The sequence below is a fragment of the Moschus berezovskii genome, chromosome 10 (assembly GCF_049115385.1).
Source record: "Moschus berezovskii isolate FMDL1 chromosome 10, NW_MosBer_1.0, whole genome shotgun sequence".
Taxonomy (NCBI): domain Eukaryota; kingdom Metazoa; phylum Chordata; class Mammalia; order Artiodactyla; family Moschidae; genus Moschus; species Moschus berezovskii.
The window spans coordinates 41644266-41663404 of NC_142469.1; the positions used below are offsets into that span (position 1 = coordinate 41644266).

The following is a 19139-nucleotide window of genomic DNA, read 5'->3' on the forward strand; positions in this document are numbered from 1 at the left end:
AAAATAGCAACAAGTCACTTAAGCTAGAGAGCAGATGTAGACATGGAAACCTATTTAACAAACCCCAAAATGCTGAGTCTTAAAACCAGCAGGGGGCAAAGTTTAGAAGCAATACAGTTTTCCACCAAAGCATTCCCAAAATGTTCAAGTATTGACCTCACTATTTATCCCTGGATTTGGGGAGAAAACATGAGCCTAAAAACAGGAAGATTGATTAAGAGCAATTAGATACCCTCTAGATACCCCCATTCATCCATACAGCTGGGAGATTGACATTTTACTCCATAATTAAGGCAAGCAGAGTTAGTGAACTTGGGAACATTGGGGATAAGAAAGAAGAGAAGTATCACACTAAAAATAATGGGTTTAAGTGAGAGTTTACATATGAAATGTTAAGATTCACAGCTTTCTTCCTCATTGGACTCTAAGAATCTTGGCAATCAGAATCTTTCTGGGAAGATATTCAGAAAATCTTGGGGAATTTGATCAATCCAGAAATGAAGATCCAAATGATACAAAGTTTCTTTGCATTTGTGCTTTTTTAATAAAATTCTTTTTTAGAAATAAAAAAAAAAAAAAAAAAAAAAAACAAATGATACAAAGTTCAGGGATTCCTTAGGGAAACTGCCTGGCCAGATCACCCTGGAGTAAAGAGTCCGATGACCCATTTCTTACATGCTCACAAGCTTCTCACTCATAAATATAAGTAGACAAAATATCAACACATGTTTAAGGCAGGCATTTAATTTGACATACAGACCAAAACCAGAAAGTAATATTTTTAGGAAACACAGTCTGTGTGAAGACATAAGGCCAGATTTTGTCTTAGTGGAACTAGAAGAGTGTGCTCTATAAAACAGGCATATCCAGAGAGCCAAAGAAAACATATGCCTAGAAATTAATATTATAATAACAGAAATGGAAAACTAAATAAAAAATTGGGATGATAAAGTTGAAGCATTATCCCAGTAATTAGAGCAAAAAGGTGAAGAGATGGAAAATGGATTTTTTTTTCTAAATTTGTAAGGATCCTATTTCTGAACAATGAGAATTCCCTAGTATGAGAAAAATTTTTGATGGAGGTGAAAAATATCAAAGGGATATTCTCAGAATTAAAGAATATGAGTTTCCCAACTACAGAGGCCACTAAGTGCTGAGTACAATGAATAAAAATAAAACTACATTCATTAGGAAATTTTACAACTCTTGGGACAATGGAAAAACCTAATTCCAGAGCAAAAATGTGAATTTCACAGATTAGAAAAAGTATCAGAATAGTATCAGTAATATTCTAACTTACATGTACTCTTTCTCAAGAAACCTTTGAAGGATTAAGTACTGAAAACTGAACAAGATAATTATTAACTCAGTGGGAGTAAGAATTTGTGCAAAAACGGACACAATCGTAGTATACTACAGACTCAGCTGAGAATGGCACTATGTAATATTATGTATTAATGATAGTCATAATAATCAGTATTGATCTAACTGTGTTGAGAGAATGGGATGACAGAAAGTTTATGTGATAAAAATAGTGGAGATGTAAAAGAGAACTATGGAGAGGGAAATGGCAATTCACTCCAGTATTCTTTCCTGGAGAATTCCATGGACAAAGGAGCCTGGCATGCTATAGTCCATGGAGTCGCAAAGAGTCAGACACGCTATCACTCACTCAAAAGAGAGCTAAATAAAGCCTTCTCTTCCAGAGGGAAATTAATATTCAATGTCTAAAGTCAAGAATTCAGCAAAGGTAATTCAGGCGTGATATTAATATTTTCAAAAATGGTAAAAATGCCAAAATATTCAGTTAGGAAAGTTGAAACTTGTTGCTTCTAGGGAGCTGAAAATGGTCCTGGAGTGGGCAGGGAGCTGCTGCTTTCCCTAATAAGCCCCATAGCACTCTCTCTTTAAGATACGTTCATTTGTTCTCTTGAACAAAATAAAACCCGAATAAAAAAGAAAATATTAGCCTAGTGTTAGTTGTCTTGGAGTTTACACCCTAAAGAAGAAAACAGATGTGATACAATTACATAGATATGTAGCTAACTGCCAATTGTGCTAAATGCTGTGATTGAAATTTCTTGTTTAATTTCATGTAAACCCATATGAAAAGAGTGCTGGCTTAGTGTAGCAGAGGAATCAAGTAAATTTTCCATGAGAGAGTGACATGTTGGCACCTTATGTGGTAGATGGCAACTTGGCAAGCAAACAAATAAACTTCAAAGAGTAAGGAACCCTCAAAAGTGGCTTCTTTTGGGCTGAGATAATTAATCACAGGATGCCAGTGTGAGCCTTGTGTTTCGTGACAGGATGGGCCATGGTGACCATGACCAGCATTCACCTGGAATAGTTTTTAAGCCAACTTTTTCACTCTCCTCTTTCACTTTCATCAAGAGGCTCTTTAGTTCTTCTTCACTTTCTGCCGTAAGGGTGGTGTCATCTGCATATCTGAGATTATTGATATTTCTCCCGGCAATCTTGATTCCAGCTTGTGCTTCATCCAGCCCAGCATTTCTCATGATGTACTCTGCATATAAGTTAAATAAACAGGGTGACAATATACAGCCTTGATATACTCCTTTTCCTATTTAGAACCAGTCTGTTGTTCCATGTCCAGTTCTAACTGTTGCTTCCTGACCTGCATACAGATTTCTCAATAGGCAGGTCAGGTGGTCTGGTATTCCTATCTCTTTTCAGAATTTTCCACAGATTGTGGTGATCCATACAGTCAAAGGCTTTGGCATAGTCAATAAAGCAGAAATAGATGTTTTTCTGGAACTCTCTTGCTTTTTCGATGATCCAACAGATGTTGGCAATTTGATATCCTGGAATAACCTTTCCTGTTTAATCAGTTCATGGGGACTAATTCTATTGGCTTTAGTAATTTGAATAACCACCTGGAATCACAGACTGGGAGTACTTGTAAGGACTTCAGAGCTCATGTATTCTTATCTTATCCTCTCCTTTTGTAGTCAAGAAAACTCAGGAGGTTCAGTAGTCTGCCCAAAGTATCACAGGTATTTTGTGCTAGAGCCTAAGCAAGAAATCAGACCTCCAAGTTCCTTACCTGGAACTCTTCTCCACAATTGTAGAGAAATATATAGCTTGGTCTTTTGAGCAACTGAAATAAAACTAAACTAATTATCACAGAATTATTGAAAAACTGAAGGCTTTATTTGTTCAATAATGAAGGAAAATGTTGCAAAAAATACTATTTTTTCTATTTGAATTTTCTATCATTGTCTAAATTTATTATCTGATAGCAACTTAAGGGTGATTAATCTCTTCTTTAAAAAATAAATAATTTCTGTTAGTTTCATAATTAATTATGTAAAAATCTAGTGGTGATAACTTGTTACAATATTTCTAAGAAATACCTATAAATATTGCAGTATGTATGACTTATATTCTCATTCTGTAATCACTTTGCATTTACAGTGGACACATTTTAATAGTTTTGTTGATGTTGTTGTTCAGTCTCTAAATCATGTCCAGCTCTTTGCAACCCCCATGGATTGCAGCACACCTCACTCCACTATCCTCCACTGTCTCCCAGAGTTTGCTCAAATTCATGTCCACTGAGTCATGTCCACTCAGTCATGTCCACTGAGCCATCCAACCATCTTATCCTCTGTCATCCCCCGCTCCTTTTGCCTTCAATCTTTCCCAGCCCCAGGGTCTTTTCCAGTTAGTCAGCTCTTTGCATCAGGTGGCCAAAGTATTGGAACTTCATCTTCAGTATCAGCGCTTCCATCAAATATTCAGAGTTGTTTTCCTTTAGGATTGACCAGTTTGATCTCCTCGCTATGCAAGGGACTCTCAAGAGTCTTCTCCAGCACTACAATTTGAAAGCATCTGTTCTTCAGCACTCAGCCTTCTTTATGGTCCGACTCTCACATCCATACATAACTATTGGAAAAACCATAGCTTTGACTATATGAACCTTTGTCAGCAGCGTGATGTCTCTGTTTTTTAATATGCTGTCTAGGTTTGTCATAGCTTTCCCTCCAAGGAGCAAGTGTCTTTTTAATCATATGTTAAACCCACTATTCTGTCTTAAAATGTAATTATGCTAATGAAACACATAAATAAATATCTTTCTTCCAGCGGAACTTTGCAATTCAAGACAGCATTTACATATCTCTTTCTCTCTCTCTCACCCACCCACCCTCCCACCCACACACACACACACCTTTCCCTGTGTTCCCTGAAGAAAGAACATTTATAAGTCAGGAGGTCTATTTTTGTCAAAATGGGATGCTCACAATGCTGCACCAGAACTTTCTGATGTTTTAGTCATGTCCACAATGGTGGGATCCACATCAGCATTTTGGGGTTTTGGTTCATTTCAAGATCCCATGTACTTGTACTCTTATTCAAGATTTACTGCCATCCCAATAGAAGCTTAATACAAGTTCAGAAAACAAGGCCAATGTAACTAAAAAGAGATTGTCATAGGATTCATTTTTTCCCCTGTAGTAGGAAAGCTTTGTAGTAACTAGCTCAGAATATGATTTCTGATTCTAAGATCCAACTGGAAAGTTCCAAGAAATATTTATAGTATATCAAGGAATAATTGAGTCATGTTGAGCCTCTGGTCACTGTCCACTCAGAACAAAGATTCTCAAAATTACACATTGGAAAAAGAAAGAAGCACATAGATGTGATGACCACTGGAACTGTATTAGGCCACATGATATTTATAAAATTCCCCTTGGGTAATCAAGGGGAATCTATGGTTTGGTAGATTTTGAACAACAATAATTTTTAAATGTATGTTTTGTGAAGTTCACCGTGTTTTCAGGTCCCAGATAGAGTGACTGAATTGTGTTCCCATATAATTCATATTTTGCAGCCCTAGCATCCAGTGTGATTGTGTCTGGAGATAAGACTTTTTAGGAGTTAATAAGGATAAATGAGGGTTTCCCAGGTGGCGCTAATGAGACGTGGGTTCAATCCCTAGGTCAGGAAGATCCCCTGGAGGAGGACATGGCAACCCACTCCAGTATTCTTGCTTGGAGAATCCCATGTACAGAGGAGCCTGCTGGGTTACAGTCCATAGGTCACAGAGAGTCAGACATGACTGAAACAATTTAGCACAAAGATTAAGAAAGGGCATAAGGGTGGGGTCCTAATCCAGTAGGATTTGTGGCTTTATAAGAAGAGAAAGAAAGGGAGGTCTCTCCCCAGGTGCAGGTACCCTGAAAAGCCCATATGAGCACACAGTAAGAAGGCAGCCATCTACAAGTCAGGAAGAGAGATCTCACCAGAGCTTGACTGTGCTTGCACTATGATCTCAAACTTTAGCATCCAGAACTGTAAGAAAATAAATTTCTGTAATTAAAGACAACAATCTATGGCATTTTGTTATGGCTGTCAAAGCTAAGAAGTACCACCCAGATGAAACAGAGACACTGGAGTGCTGTGGAGAAGCTCACATTAGGTGCAGCACATACCCCAAGACTAGAGTTAGAGCAGAATTTGGATGAGACCAGGGATCAGAATAAAGACAAGACTGATACAGTAGATGGAGCAGAGTCATCAACTAAATAAGACTGAACCAGGATTTAGCATAGTAAGGAAGAGTTTAGGTTTTGGACTTAAACTAAGGCAACTTTTTTCTCTACCTTCTACATGGTGCAAAAGTTTAAGGTTACTTAAATACCACATTTTAATTCTGGTGCTTCAAAACTAATCCTAAAGTGGAGATAATAATGCTTTATCACATAGCCATAGGGAAAAATGATTACTGTAAAATAATAATAAACAGGGCCTTCCAGGTGGGCTCAGTGGGTAAAGAATCCACCTGCACTGCAAGAGATGTGGGTTCAATCCCTGGGTCGGGAAAATATCCTGAAGGAAGGGATGGCAACCCACTCCAGTATTCTTGCCTGGAGAATCCCATGGACACAGGAGAGACCTCAGTTGAATAGAGTTGGGAGATCAGAGGGGGCATGCTCATGCCTTGCAACCATAGCAGAGCCACAGGAAGAAGAAAAACTCCTTTTCTGACAAGAACTCAGCCAATGAAAAGCAATGGACTCTCTGTTTCTACAGCCCTCCCAACTTCCTTTTCCTCTTCGGATAAGCATTCTCATTCCCTTGCTGTCAGGAGAACTTGCATGTGGCTTGTGATGGTTGCAGACCCTGAATTGCAATTTTCTAAAGCCTGGCGCGCTGTGATTCATGGGGTCACAACGAGTTGGACACGACTGAGCAACTGAACTGAACTGAACTGAATCCTGAGTAAACCCATTTTTGTTGCAGCCTATTAGTTTCAGGTCAACATTAGTATTTGGCACAGTGTCAGAGAAGAGTCGGACATGACTGAGTGACTAAACAACAACAGGCACATGTTAACATCTCAGAGGACTGTAACCACGTATAGTAGACAAAGGCAGAGAAGCTGGAGTCTGAACTAATCTCCATTCATTGTTCAAGCCCCAAATATTAATTGCCTACTTTCTATATGCCAGGCTCTATTATAGGTGCCGAAGATAAAGCAGTGAGCAAAACAAAAACAAAACAAAATCTACTTTCATGAAGCTTACATCCTAGAGAGACTTAGGAGTCTTAAGTCAAGAGAAGATCCTGGGGTTGGTAGACTCCTAAGTCCCCAACCATGTCCCATATCCAAACAGGTCTTATTCTGGGCAACTCACACAGTCCTTGGGAATGGCTGAATATATGTTTAAAAAAAAAAAGTGTGCTAGCTTGTCACATATATGATAAATCTTACTCATTTCTTTTTTAAGTATGCACTGGATGGCATCACCGACTCTGTGGACATGAGTTTGAGTGAACTCCGGGAGCTGGTGATGGACAGGGAGGCCTGGCGTGCTGTGATTCATGGGGTCGCGGAGAGTCGGACACGACTGAGCGACTGAACTGAACTGAACTGATGGAGGACTCTTGTTTGACATAGCATTTTCCATTACTCTTATTCTCTAAGAGCCTTGCTTCTCTTCATCTCTTTCCTCTGGAGAGACAGACTTTATATAAAGACAGCTTTCTTATCCTGAAAAGAAGTATACCTTAATCTATCCATTGTCCAGTAATGTTTAATTGATTTTCCTGAATCTTGTGTCAAAAATATTTCAGCCTGAAAAAAGGAAAACATATCTTAAATTGGGAAACTAAAGCTTTACAACAATACCCTTTTAAAAGGGTCCCTTCCTGTCACCAGCTCCATTTCTAAGTATTTGTGGACATCTGTTTAGGACAATCTGGTAACCTCCTAGGGTCGGGGGGGTGGGGGTTGTTCTCACTTTTCCAGTTATCATTCATCTTCCCCCCTTGATTCTGAAGGCAACTAAAATGACTGGATTCTTGCTGCATAAATAATTACAGAGTAGATTTTGTCTGGATTGGGGGCCATTTGCCATCTTATCTGTTGTGGTTATCATTTTGTCATCCATTGTCAGGGCCGATCTGTAAATGGACTTGGGTATGATTTATAAACAGTTTTTCACATCTAAACACCCATTCTCCTAGACACATTTCTGCAGTAATAGTGTAACAAAATATGTTCTGCTTTTGTTGCTTTGGAAATACATCTTATTTTCGTTTATTATTTTGAGGTAACCTGAGTTCATGTATATGCAATCCAAAATCAAAACAGCTAAAGGAAGCACTGGTATCAGCTGCCTATTGTTGTATGCTTAAATAAAAGAAAGGAAAAAGTAAGAGTTAACTGTTTTGGCAAAATGTCGATGAATATGCAGTTGCGGTAAATAAATAACCTCTAGAAACAATGCTGAAAGCAAACTGGACTTATTCCAATTTTTTTTTCATGTTTAAACAAAGTTTAGGGTTTCTTTTTTCCTTCCTATAGAAATGCATAAATGCATCAGTTTTGCCCAGATACAGAAAACTATTCTTACTTAAGTAAATTTCCTTCTTTTGGTTTATCATGTGGATCATGGAAAAGCATGATTTTATGGAGTTTGTTGCTTTTAAATTAAGAATGTCAAATACATACAGCCCTTCAAAGAGCAAAAAGCTTTACCAAGAGTAATTCTTCTATTACAAACTAGAACACCTCTCACAGGACTAACTCCTTTGTTAGTAAGATAAATTCTAGAAATGGATTTCGGAGTAAAGACCTCAGTGTTTGTTTTTATTCCTGTGAAACCAATGAAGTGCTGACAAAGAGAGCTATAATGTGCCACCATAGTTTAGAAATAAGGTACATTTCAGAGTGTTCTTTATTGCCTTTTGAGGGTTGAATATTGCTACCTTTAGCTACGCGACCATACAACACGCTGTTTTACAAAACAGTAGCCTGGACGCTTAGCTCCCTATTTGAGCCCCACCTGAATATTATATACACACCTTAAAAATGTCAGACGTTTGGAGTTGTTATAATACTGTGTCATTATGATCCCACAGGTTTAAGTCTGAAATACACTCAACTTAAAAGAATAAAGGGGTATGTTTTTCTGTTTCTTTTTATGCCATTCTATTTCCTATAAAATTGCAACGCGATTCAAAAGGCCTATTTCAAGTATATCCTTTTAGATAATAAATGCAAACATTATTTTGATACATACTTCTTTGAATCTGAATGTGAAAATCTGTAATACTTCACATTCAAACTATGATAGAATCACATTCCAGTTCTAAGGACAGCAGGGGAAGTGGGTAGGAAAATATAGCATAACTTTCAAGCCCTAGTGAAATGCCTCCTTGGTTGTGAGATACACGCAGATGGGCACAGGTGACTAAAACAAAAAATGGGAAGGGAGTTTGTCGCTAAATCACTGAACAGAAGAAGCTTTAGATCAGGATTCTCAGCTCTGGGTGCACAAGGGAAACCTCAGGGACCACACCAGTTCTTGAGAGTGACTAGCATCTAAGTTAAGACCATAGAGCAGATAGGTATGTAGGGATAAAAATAGATTTATAACCCAGAGCCTTCCTCTGTGCCATTTTAAAAACTTATAAATGTTCAACAATTATATCTAGCTTTGTTTTAGGAGGTGGCATGGGATGGGAATGTAGATGTTTTATCATTTACCCTGGGTAAGCATCTACAAAATGTTTTGTTGCCCATACAACTCCATTTCTAGCTGCAGCCCTTTAGCTTTAGTTGAAGGTGGCAAGCGTGTATGTTAACAGTCTGTGAATGCAAAACTCTTGTGAAAAGCAAGACTGGCTCTTTCAGAAATGTTCTCTTGGTTCTGATTAAAAATCTGTTTCCACAAATGCTACAAGTGTCTTTTTCTTGCAACATATCCATTTATATTTTCAACAGCATTTGTTGGTCTTTCTTTAAAAAGTTCTTCATTCAAGGACCACATTGCCACCAAAGATCTTTTATGTATAATTTTGTAGATGATAGACATTTGAAATTACTGTGTCAGGTGTTTTCACATTGTTTCTGCTGATCTGATAAAAAACATAGTGCCAGAAAACAGCATGAAGAGCATAAATTCCTCAGAATCAATTTGAAGCACCCTTTTGAAATAAGAATTGCTATGAAGAAGCATTTTGGAATAAAGTAAGGATGGAGTGAACAGGCTTTGAGGTGAAAATACAGTTCTGTAAAACAAACATTTCTTTTATGGAGACTACATACACTGTGTTTTAATTTATTTATCATTATTACTGTTTTTAAGATTTTTTTCTGGCACCATCTACATTATGGCTTGAGGAAGCCCAGAGGAGAGCCAGTAGAAACAACTCCATGTGTGTTTCTGGCAAACTGCTTCAATATATTTCATTATAAGTTTTAGAATAAGAGTTTAATAAAGAGGTAAAGAAACACTGAAGGCTGAAGACTAAAAAATTCAGAGAAAGAATCTCTTATACATGATGGCCTATCAGTACCAGCATTAATCTGTAAAACCAGTGGCAGCTGTGTTAAGTAATTTATGTGGAAACAAAAATCGTTTTTATATTACTTTTGCTGCAGACAATAACATTCCATAGGCTCATCACATTTTTAATCTTGACTTAAGGAAAGTCCTGCTGTGGCAATTTTCAAAAGAAGAGTTCCACTTATCTCTTTCCAAGTAGCTCCTTCTCTTCCTTCTGTGTCCTTCCCCCCATATCCACCCTCCCCAACCCAGCTTCACCCACCTTCCCACTTCATAAAGGTGTTTATGAAATACGGAAGCAGTTCCGTCCTGCTTTTGTTCTGAGTATTCTTAATAAATGCCTCCTGTATTTCAGAAGTGTCTGAGGAGGTCAACTAATACAATATCACTTTGATTGCTTATTTGAATTTTGGATGAGGAGAACTCTGAACCAATTCCCTGAATTTGTCATAATCATAATTTAGTTATCCACAGCTGTGTCATTTAATTTAAAGGCCTTTCAAGAGTATGTTTGTTATTACAGCTCTTAATATCTAATAACAATGTCCAGAAGATGTCCTCTTCTCCATCTCCACTTTGCTGACTCACTGCTGGGTACTAGTCTCAAATTTTCTTCTTTTATTTCCAGTTAAAGATTATACTAACAGAGTGATAGAAAAGCAAGACCTTCCCCTTTTTCAGATATTATACGTTAATCTTCATACATCTGTTCTCCCCCTTTTCAGTCTACCATTTTACCATTAGAAGTCAGTATATTAAAAGAAAGAAAGAAAGTGAAATTGAAGTCGCTCAGTCATGTCCAACTCTTTGTGACCCCATGGACTGTAGCCTACCAGGCTCCTCCCTCCATGGGATTCTCCAGGCAAGAGTACTGGAGTGGGTTGCCATTTCCTTCTCCAGGGGATCTTTCCAACCCAGGGATTGAACCCGGGTCTCCTATATTCCAGGCAGACGCTTTTTCAGAGGCTGTATATTAAACTGAAACCCAAAGTGGCATTTCAGAACTTAACATCCTTCAATGGCTATTATCCACCTTGCACTTTCATAATAGAGAAAGGTGATATGAGAAAATCTTGAAATAAAATGTGAAACTTGTCCCAGCTAAATCAAATAATCAATGGGAACAATAACATTAAGATATGCCACTGAACTAATATATTTTGGTAAAAGTGGTTATATTTAATAGTATGTATTACCACCAAAAGGAAAAAAATCGTTGCTTATATGTGAACTTTTCACTCAAATTATTCACTAATCTGTTTAACAAAGTGTTTAAGAGCATTGAGAATATTCCAAGCACTTGTCTAAGAAGTAGAGATTTAATGGTAAATAAGATAGACATAAGATAGAAAACAATAAATAAGCTTCATGGTGCCTCAGTTCAGTTCACTTCACTTCAGGCGCTCAGTCGTGTCCGACAATCTGCAACCCCAGGAATCGCAGCACGCCAGGCCTCCCTGTCAATCACCATCTCCCGAATTAACACAAATTCATATGCATCGAGTTGGTGATGCCATCCAGCCATCTCATTTTCTGTCGTCCCCTTCTCCTCCTACCCCCAAATCCCTCCCAGCATCAGAGTCTTTTCCAGTGAGTCAACTCGTCGCATGAGGTGGCCAAAGTATTGGAGTTTCAGCTTCAGCATCAGTCCTTCCAAGGAACACCCAGGAATGATCTCCTTTAGGATGGACTGGTTGGATCTCCTTGCAGTCCAAGGAACTCTCAAGAGTCTTCTCCAGCACCACAATTCAAAAGAATCAATTCTTTGGTGCTCAGCTTTCTTCACAGTCCAACTCTCACATCCATACATGACCACTGGAAAAACCATAACATTGACTAGACGGACGTTTGTTGGCAAAGTAATGTCTCTGCTTTTTAAAATGCTATCTAGATTGGTCATAACTTTCCTTCCAAGGCGTAAGCGTCTTTTAATTTCATGGCTGCAATCACCATCTGCAGTGATTTTGGAGACCCAAAATATAAAGTCTGACACTGTTTCCACTGTTTCCCCATCTATTTCCCATGAAGTGATGGGACCAGATGCCATGATCTTAGGTTTCTGAATGTTGAGCTTTAAGCCAACCTTTTCACTCTCCTCTTTCACTTTCATCAAGAGGCTTTTGAGTTCCTCTTCACTTTCTGCCATAAGGGTGGTGTCATCTGCATATGTGAGGTTATTGATATTTCTCCCAGCAATCTTGATTCCAGCTTGTGCTTCTTCCAGCCCAACATTTCTCATGATGTACTCTGCATATAAGTTAAATAAGCAGGGTGACAATATACAACCTTGACGTACTCCTTTTCCTATTTGGAACCAGTCTGTCGTTCCATGGCCAGTTCTAACTGTTGCTTCCTGACCTGCATATAGGTTTCTCAAGAGGAAGATCAGGTCGTCTGGTATTCCCATCCCTTTCAGAATTTTCCACAGTTTCTTGTGATCCACACAGTCAAAGGCTTTGGCATAGTCAATGAAGCAGAAATAGATGTTTTTCTGGAACTCCCTTGCTTTTCCGATCATCCATCAGATGTTGTCAATTTGATCTCTAGTTCCTCTGCCTCTTCTGAAACCAGCTTGAACATCTGGAAGTTCGTGGTTCAAGTATTGCTGAAGCCTGGCTTGGAGAATTTTGAGCATGACTTTACTAGCGTGTGAGATGAGTGCAATTGTGCAATAGTTTGAGCATTCTTTGGCATTGCCTTTCTTTGGGATTGGAATGAAAACTGACCTTTTCCAGTCCTGTGGCCACTGCTGAGTTTTCCAAATTTGCTGACATATTGAGTGCAGCACTTTTACAGCATCATCTTTCAGGATTTGAAATAACTCAACTGGAATTCCATCACCTCCACTAGCTTTGTTTGTAGTGATGCTTTCTAAGGCCCACTTGACTTCACATTCTGAGATGTCTGACTCTAGGTGAGTGACCACACCATCGTGATGATCTGGGTCATGAAGATGTTTTTTGTACAGTTCTTCTGTGTATTCTTGCCACCTCTTCTTAATATCTTCTGCTTCTGTTAGGTCCATACCATTTCTGTCCTTTATTGAGCCCATTTTTTCATGAAACATTCCCTTGGTATCTCTAATTTTCTTGAAGAGATCTCTAGTCTTTCCCATTCTATTGTTTTCCTCTATTTCTTTGCATTGATCGCTGAGGAAGGCTTTCTTATCTCTCCTTGCTATTCTTTGGAACTCTGCATTCAGATGCTTAGATCTTTCCTATTCTCCTTTGCTTTTTGCTTCTCTTCTTTTCACAGCTATTTGTAAGGCCTCCTCAGACAGCCATTTCACTTTTTTGCATTTCTTTTCCATTTGGATGATCTTGATTCCTGTCTCCTGTACAATGTCACGAACCTCCATCCATAGTTCATCAGGCACTCTATCAGATCTAGTCCCTTGAATCTATTTCTCACTTCCACTGTATAATCATAAGGGATTTGATTTAGGTCATACCTGAATAGTCTAGTGGTTTTCCCTACTTTCTTCAATTTCAGTCTGAATTTGGCAATAAGCAGTTCATGATCTGAGCCACAGTCAGCTCCCGGTATTGTTTTTGCTGACTGTATAGAGCTTCTCCATCTTTGACTGCAAAGAATATAATCAATCTGATTTCGGTGTTGACCATCTGGTGATGTCCATGTGTAGAGTCTTCTCTTGTGTTGTTGGAAGAGGGTGTTTGCTATGACCAGTGCGTTCTCTTGGCAGAACTCTATTAGCCTTTGCCCTGCTTCATTCCGTATTCCAAGGCCAAATTTGCCTGTTACTCCAGGTGTTTTCTTGACTTCCTACTTTTGCATTCCAGTCCCCTAAAATGAAAAGGACATATTTTTTGGGTGTTAGTTCTAAAAAGTCTTGTAGGTCTTCACAGAATCATTCAACTTCAGTTACTGGTTGGGGCATAGGCTTGGATTACTGGAATACTGTGATATTGAATGGTTTGCCTTGGAAACAAACAGAGATCATTCTGTCGTTTTTGAGATTGCATCCAAGTACTGCATTTCGGACTCTTTTGTTGACCATGATGGCTACTCCATTTCTTCTAAGGGATTCCTGCCCACAGTAGTAGATATAATGGTCATCTGAGTTAAATTCACCCATTCTTGTTCATTTTAGTTTGCTGATTCCCACAATGTCAACATCCACTCTTGCCATTTCCTGTTTGACCACTTCCAAGTTGCCTTGATTCATGGACCTAACATTCCAGGTTCCTATGCAATATTGCTCTTTACAGCATCGGACCTTGCTTCTATGACCAGTCACATCCACAACTGGATGATGTTTTTGCTTTGGCTCCATCCCTTCATTCTTTCTGGAGTTATTTCTCCACTGATCCTCAGTAGCATATTGGGCACCTACCAACCTTGGGAGTTCCTCTTTCAGTATCCTATCATTTTGCCTTTTCATACTGTTCATGGGGTTCTCAAGGCAAGAATATGAAAGTGGTTTGCCATTCCCTTGTCCAGTAGACCACATTCTGTCAGACCTCTCCACCATGACCTGTCCATCTTGGGTGGCCCCACACGGCATGGCTTAGTTTCATTGAGATAGACAAGGTTGTGGTCCGTGCAATCAGATCGACTAGTTTTCTGTGATTATGATTTCAGTGTGTCTGCCCTCTGATGCCCTCTCACAATACCTACTGTCTTACTTGGGTTTCTCTTACCTTAGACGTGGGGTATCTCTTCACGGCTGCTCCAGCAAAGCACAGCCGCTGCTCCTTACCTTGGACGAGGGGTATCTCTTCACAGCCGCCCCTCCTGACCTTGAATGTGGAGTAGCTTCTCTCGGCCCTCCTGCACCCGCATGGTGCTTACCATCTGCAAATAAAGAGACAACAGCATCTATATGAAAGGGACTTGGATTGGAGAGAACATGTTCTACAGGCTCTAGGGAAAGGACATCTAGGGAGAGAACAGTCAGAGAAATCTTCCTGAGGGAAGTGACATCCAAGCTGAGATTGAAAAGAAGAGGAGACATTAATCAAAATGATTGTGATAGTGATCTAGGCAGAGAATAAAGAACCTGACGTAGTCAAGGAACTGGAAAAAGCCCTGGATGAATGAATGAGCAAGGGCACAGTGGAGTGGAGACAGATGAGCTTGGAGAGCTGCCAGACCCCACCCTGCAGGGTCACAGTCAGAGGGACACAGGATGGGAGGCAGTTTGCTGACTGGAGGTACCTGTGGGTATCCAAGTGAGGTTGCAATAGGCAGAGCCTGCATTGCAAAAAAAAAAAAAAATTACAGGATGATTTGGCTTTGAAATTTATAATTTATAGATTATTGTGAAAGTGAAGTCATTCAGTCGTGTCCGACTCTTTGCGACCCCATAGACTGTAGCCTACCAGGCTCCTCTGTCCATGGGATTTTCCTGGCAATAGTACTGGAGTGGATTGCCATTTCCTTGTCCAAGGGATCTTCCCAACCCAGTACTTGAACCCGGGTCTCCCACATTGTAGACAGACACTTTACCGTCTGAGCCACCAGGGAAGTCTGAAGTAGTAGTTTAATTTCTTGAAGTTTCCTGGTTAGTCTTCTAGAAAATTCTTTAACTTCTGTCCTGCTACTTTTATTTCACTGAATTACTATATCTGTAGCTCTGTTTCTCAAAAAATTTAATTATTCTATGCTTGAAGCATTTTATTGATGAATTGAAGTTTTCCTATTCTAATTGCTCATTTTTAATTACTTTGCACTTTTTTCAATGAGAAATTTATATAACTAAAAATGCTGTGTCCTTTCATGAAGAAGTACAAAAATAGAAAATATCACAGTCTCTAGTGTAACACTGAGAGTCGATTCCATGGAAGTTTAATTCCCCATGCTTGTCAAAAGTTGTTAAAACAGTGCTTGCCTTTTTTGAATATAAAATGTGGGCAGACATGTACTAATATATCAAAAAATGACACTTTGTCAAAGAGGGCTTTCATGGGAAATGTTCTGAATAAAATGTTTTCTTTTTAAAAGAACCCAACCTGTTTAACATTCCAAAGCAAACACAAAAGAACACAAAATGCCTGAACTTACTGCCAGTCACAACAGTCAGATTCATTTACTCTTTAATACTTTTTTTTTATATTCCAAAAATTGTTCCCCAAAAAAACTATCAGTTTTATTCCATGATAACCCTGGTTTGAAGTAAAATAAAAGTAGTTCTGACCCTCCTCAGAATGGATTCTTTTCAGAATTACTAGCACTTCTAATAGTATAAAGATGACATGGTTGGCTATGTCTACCGTTAGACTCAGTGTAATTATATGTGAAGCAACAATTCCCTTATCTATTAGGAACACTTGCTGCAGCGAACTGCATTTCACTGTCTGGCAGATGAAATACTGAATTAAAATCTCAAACTAGTTTCTCAAGTTTTTTTCCCCCAGTCATTTAAAAATCTTTTAGCGTTGGGGAAGATGGTAGCTAGAAAATAATGGGAAACAGATGGTATTTAAAGGTTTGAGCAAGATGAACAAAGCAGATGTGTTAATATCTTCCTGGTCCTCAAATTGTCCTCCATTGTGAATCACTTTGAGACAGTTCTAATCCTTTGAACCTTCTGAGGATGTTCCGAGTTAAGATAATGGTTGATAGCTGAAATGTTAAATGGTAAATCAATACACAATTGTCTTTGATCACAATCTCATGTTATCTTATCTAAACCAGATAGATATTTTTTATATGTTACCTACATTCTTTGCAGAGAATGCACCCAAATCTCGCTCTTGAGTAATAATATCTATTATTCATTGTTTAGGGAACCAGGGAGAAGGACTGAAAGAAATAGAAGCAGATGCCAGTTGAGGTAATTGAGATACAGTATAACTTGAAGGATACTGGAATGCCACATAATAGTGTGAAAAGATGAGAAATATTCTATACAATTTTATTTGATGTGTAAGCTGAGTCAGATTTTATAGCCTGCTCTGAATTAAATTCTTAAAAGGTCAGGGTGAGGGAGAAGGATGCAGTTGGTTTGAACTAATATTAGAGAATTATAGAAACAGATTCCCCCAACTATAATTATTCATTGGAGAGCAGAAAGCCCAGGTTTTAATAAAATATTAGAAAAGTCTGCAAACATTGGTATGAGAATATATTAATATTGGGAACAACAGATGTATTTTTGCTTAGGAAGTTAATTATATGTTATATGTATACAAGAAACATCAATGGCATATCAATATTTGATTCTACTACATTAGCCATGCCAGAGACCCCTCAGTCATACCTAATACAAGTGGCTCACTATGGGTTCACAATTGAAACCAACAAAAGATGGAGACTGGTTTTGATTTCTTTTGTATCAAAACCTTACAGCAGTGTTTGAGCTGTTTTATAAATTAATTTCAAAATAGATGAGGCAGTAACACTGAGGTTTAGCTAATTATGTTTAAATTAAATATAAGCATTTAGAATAACCATTTTAATTAATACAAGACTTGGGCAACTAATCATTAAAAGTGGAATTGGTAAATTGAGATTTATCACTCTAAAACCACTTGTATCACTTTTTTAATGAATTCTTTCCTCTACATTAACGTAAGATAGAATATTTCTTCCCAAAGTGGCTGCTAATAAAGATAACCCTTTCTTGGGTCACGATTGTGAATTTAATATTGAATCAGAGCAAAAATATATACTTACATGCAAAAGTGTATTTACTGTTTGCTAAACCATTTTCAACTTGACTTATATTTTAGTTCTATAAATGCCTAAGAAAATCCCTAATAATTGTAGTAACATTTATTACTGAAAAAGAAAATGGATATATTTTGGTGTTTGTTCCTTTTTTTTCTTTACAATTTGTATAGATGAGATTCTGATGAAGAAAATCTAAATAATTTTGTGATTTAATTTTTAATTAAAACAGTATATAATAATTTCATTTACAGTTGGATGTGAGGAATAACACTTTGAATAGCTTCAGTTTGTAAATAGTTATACTTCAAACTTTATATTTGTAGGAATATACAAATGTATTGATATAATCAAATTTGTATATAAAAATGTATATTTAAATAAATCATCAGCTAATTCTTTTTCTTACATTTCAGTCTTTATTTTTCCTTTAATTATAGTTGATTTATGATATTATTGGAGAAGGAAATGGCAACCCACTCCAACATTCTTGCCTGGAAAATCCCATGGGCCAAGGAGCCTGGCGGGCTATAGTCCATTGGGTTGCAAAGAGTCAAATACAACTGAGCAACTAATACTTTATAGTATTGTATTAGTTTCAGAAATATGACATAGTGATTCAATATTTTTATAGGTCATACTCCATTTAAGGTTATTATAAAATATTGGCTATATTCTCTGTGCTGTACAATATATCTTATATCATTTATTTTATACATAGTAATTTGTGCCTCTTAATACCCCTTCTTGCCCCTTTTCCACTAGCAACCACTAGTTTTCTATATCCATAAGTCTGTGTCTGCTTTGCTATATTCATTCTTTTTATTTATTTATATTCCACCTATAAGTGATATCATGCAGTATTTATCTTTCTCTATCTCACTTATTTCACTAAGCCTGGATCTGTGTGTGTGTGTGTGTACCACACCTTCTTTATCCATTCATCTGCTGATGAACCCTTAGATTGCTTTTGTATCCTGGCTACTATAAATATATAATGCTGCTATAAACATTAGTGTGCATATATCTTTTCAAATTAGCATTTTTGTCTTCTTCATTTATATATCCAGTAATGGAACTGCTGGATCATGTGGAAGTTCTATTTTTAGTTTTTTGGGGAAATCTCCATAATGTTTCCATAATGGCTGTACCAGTTTACATTCCACCAACAGTTTAGGGTTCCCTTTTCTCCACATTGGCTGGTTCTTTCAGGACAATGTAGCTATCATTTAGCACGTTTACCCTGATACATATTAAGTGCTTAATAAATGTTTGTAAATTGAGTGAATAAATACATTGATATATTTTAGAAAACATCTTTTAGGACTTCCCTAGTGGTCCAGTGGTTAAGACTCTGCACTTCCAATGTAGTGTGCATAGGTTCGATCCCTGCTTTGGAACCTAGGATCCTACATGCCGTGCAGTGCAGCCAAAAAATACCTGCAAGATTCTATTTTAAATTCATTTATTGTTATATCTTGCCTTCTCCTTTCACCTACTCAGTTAGAATAGCTGATAAAACTGAAGTGCATCTACTTACATCTTTGAAGGCAGTATGTTCTTTCTATTACCTATTGCTTTTCTATGTTCTGGAATTAGTACAAATGTTAAGGATCTAAAAGAAAGCAGGGCCTTTGCTGACTGAGACAGGATGATTTAAATGCAAGTTAGCTCATTTTGTTCCTT

The 19139-nt window shown here is 37.8% G+C and overlaps 1 protein-coding gene across 3 annotated transcripts in view; it reads left to right on the plus strand.

The window, feature by feature from the left end:
* Window positions 1–19139, plus strand: part of HS3ST5 (heparan sulfate-glucosamine 3-sulfotransferase 5) — a 320414-nt gene that overhangs the window by 164885 nt on the left and 136390 nt on the right. Inside the window, exon 2 of one of the 3 annotated variants that reach the window (XM_055433757.2) lies at window positions 16570–16617. The exons of the other annotated variants lie outside the window; for them this stretch is intronic. The gene's annotated coding sequence lies outside the window, so the exon portion shown is untranslated. The remainder of the gene's footprint in view (window positions 1–16569; window positions 16618–19139) is intronic. 3 annotated transcript variants of the gene reach the window in all.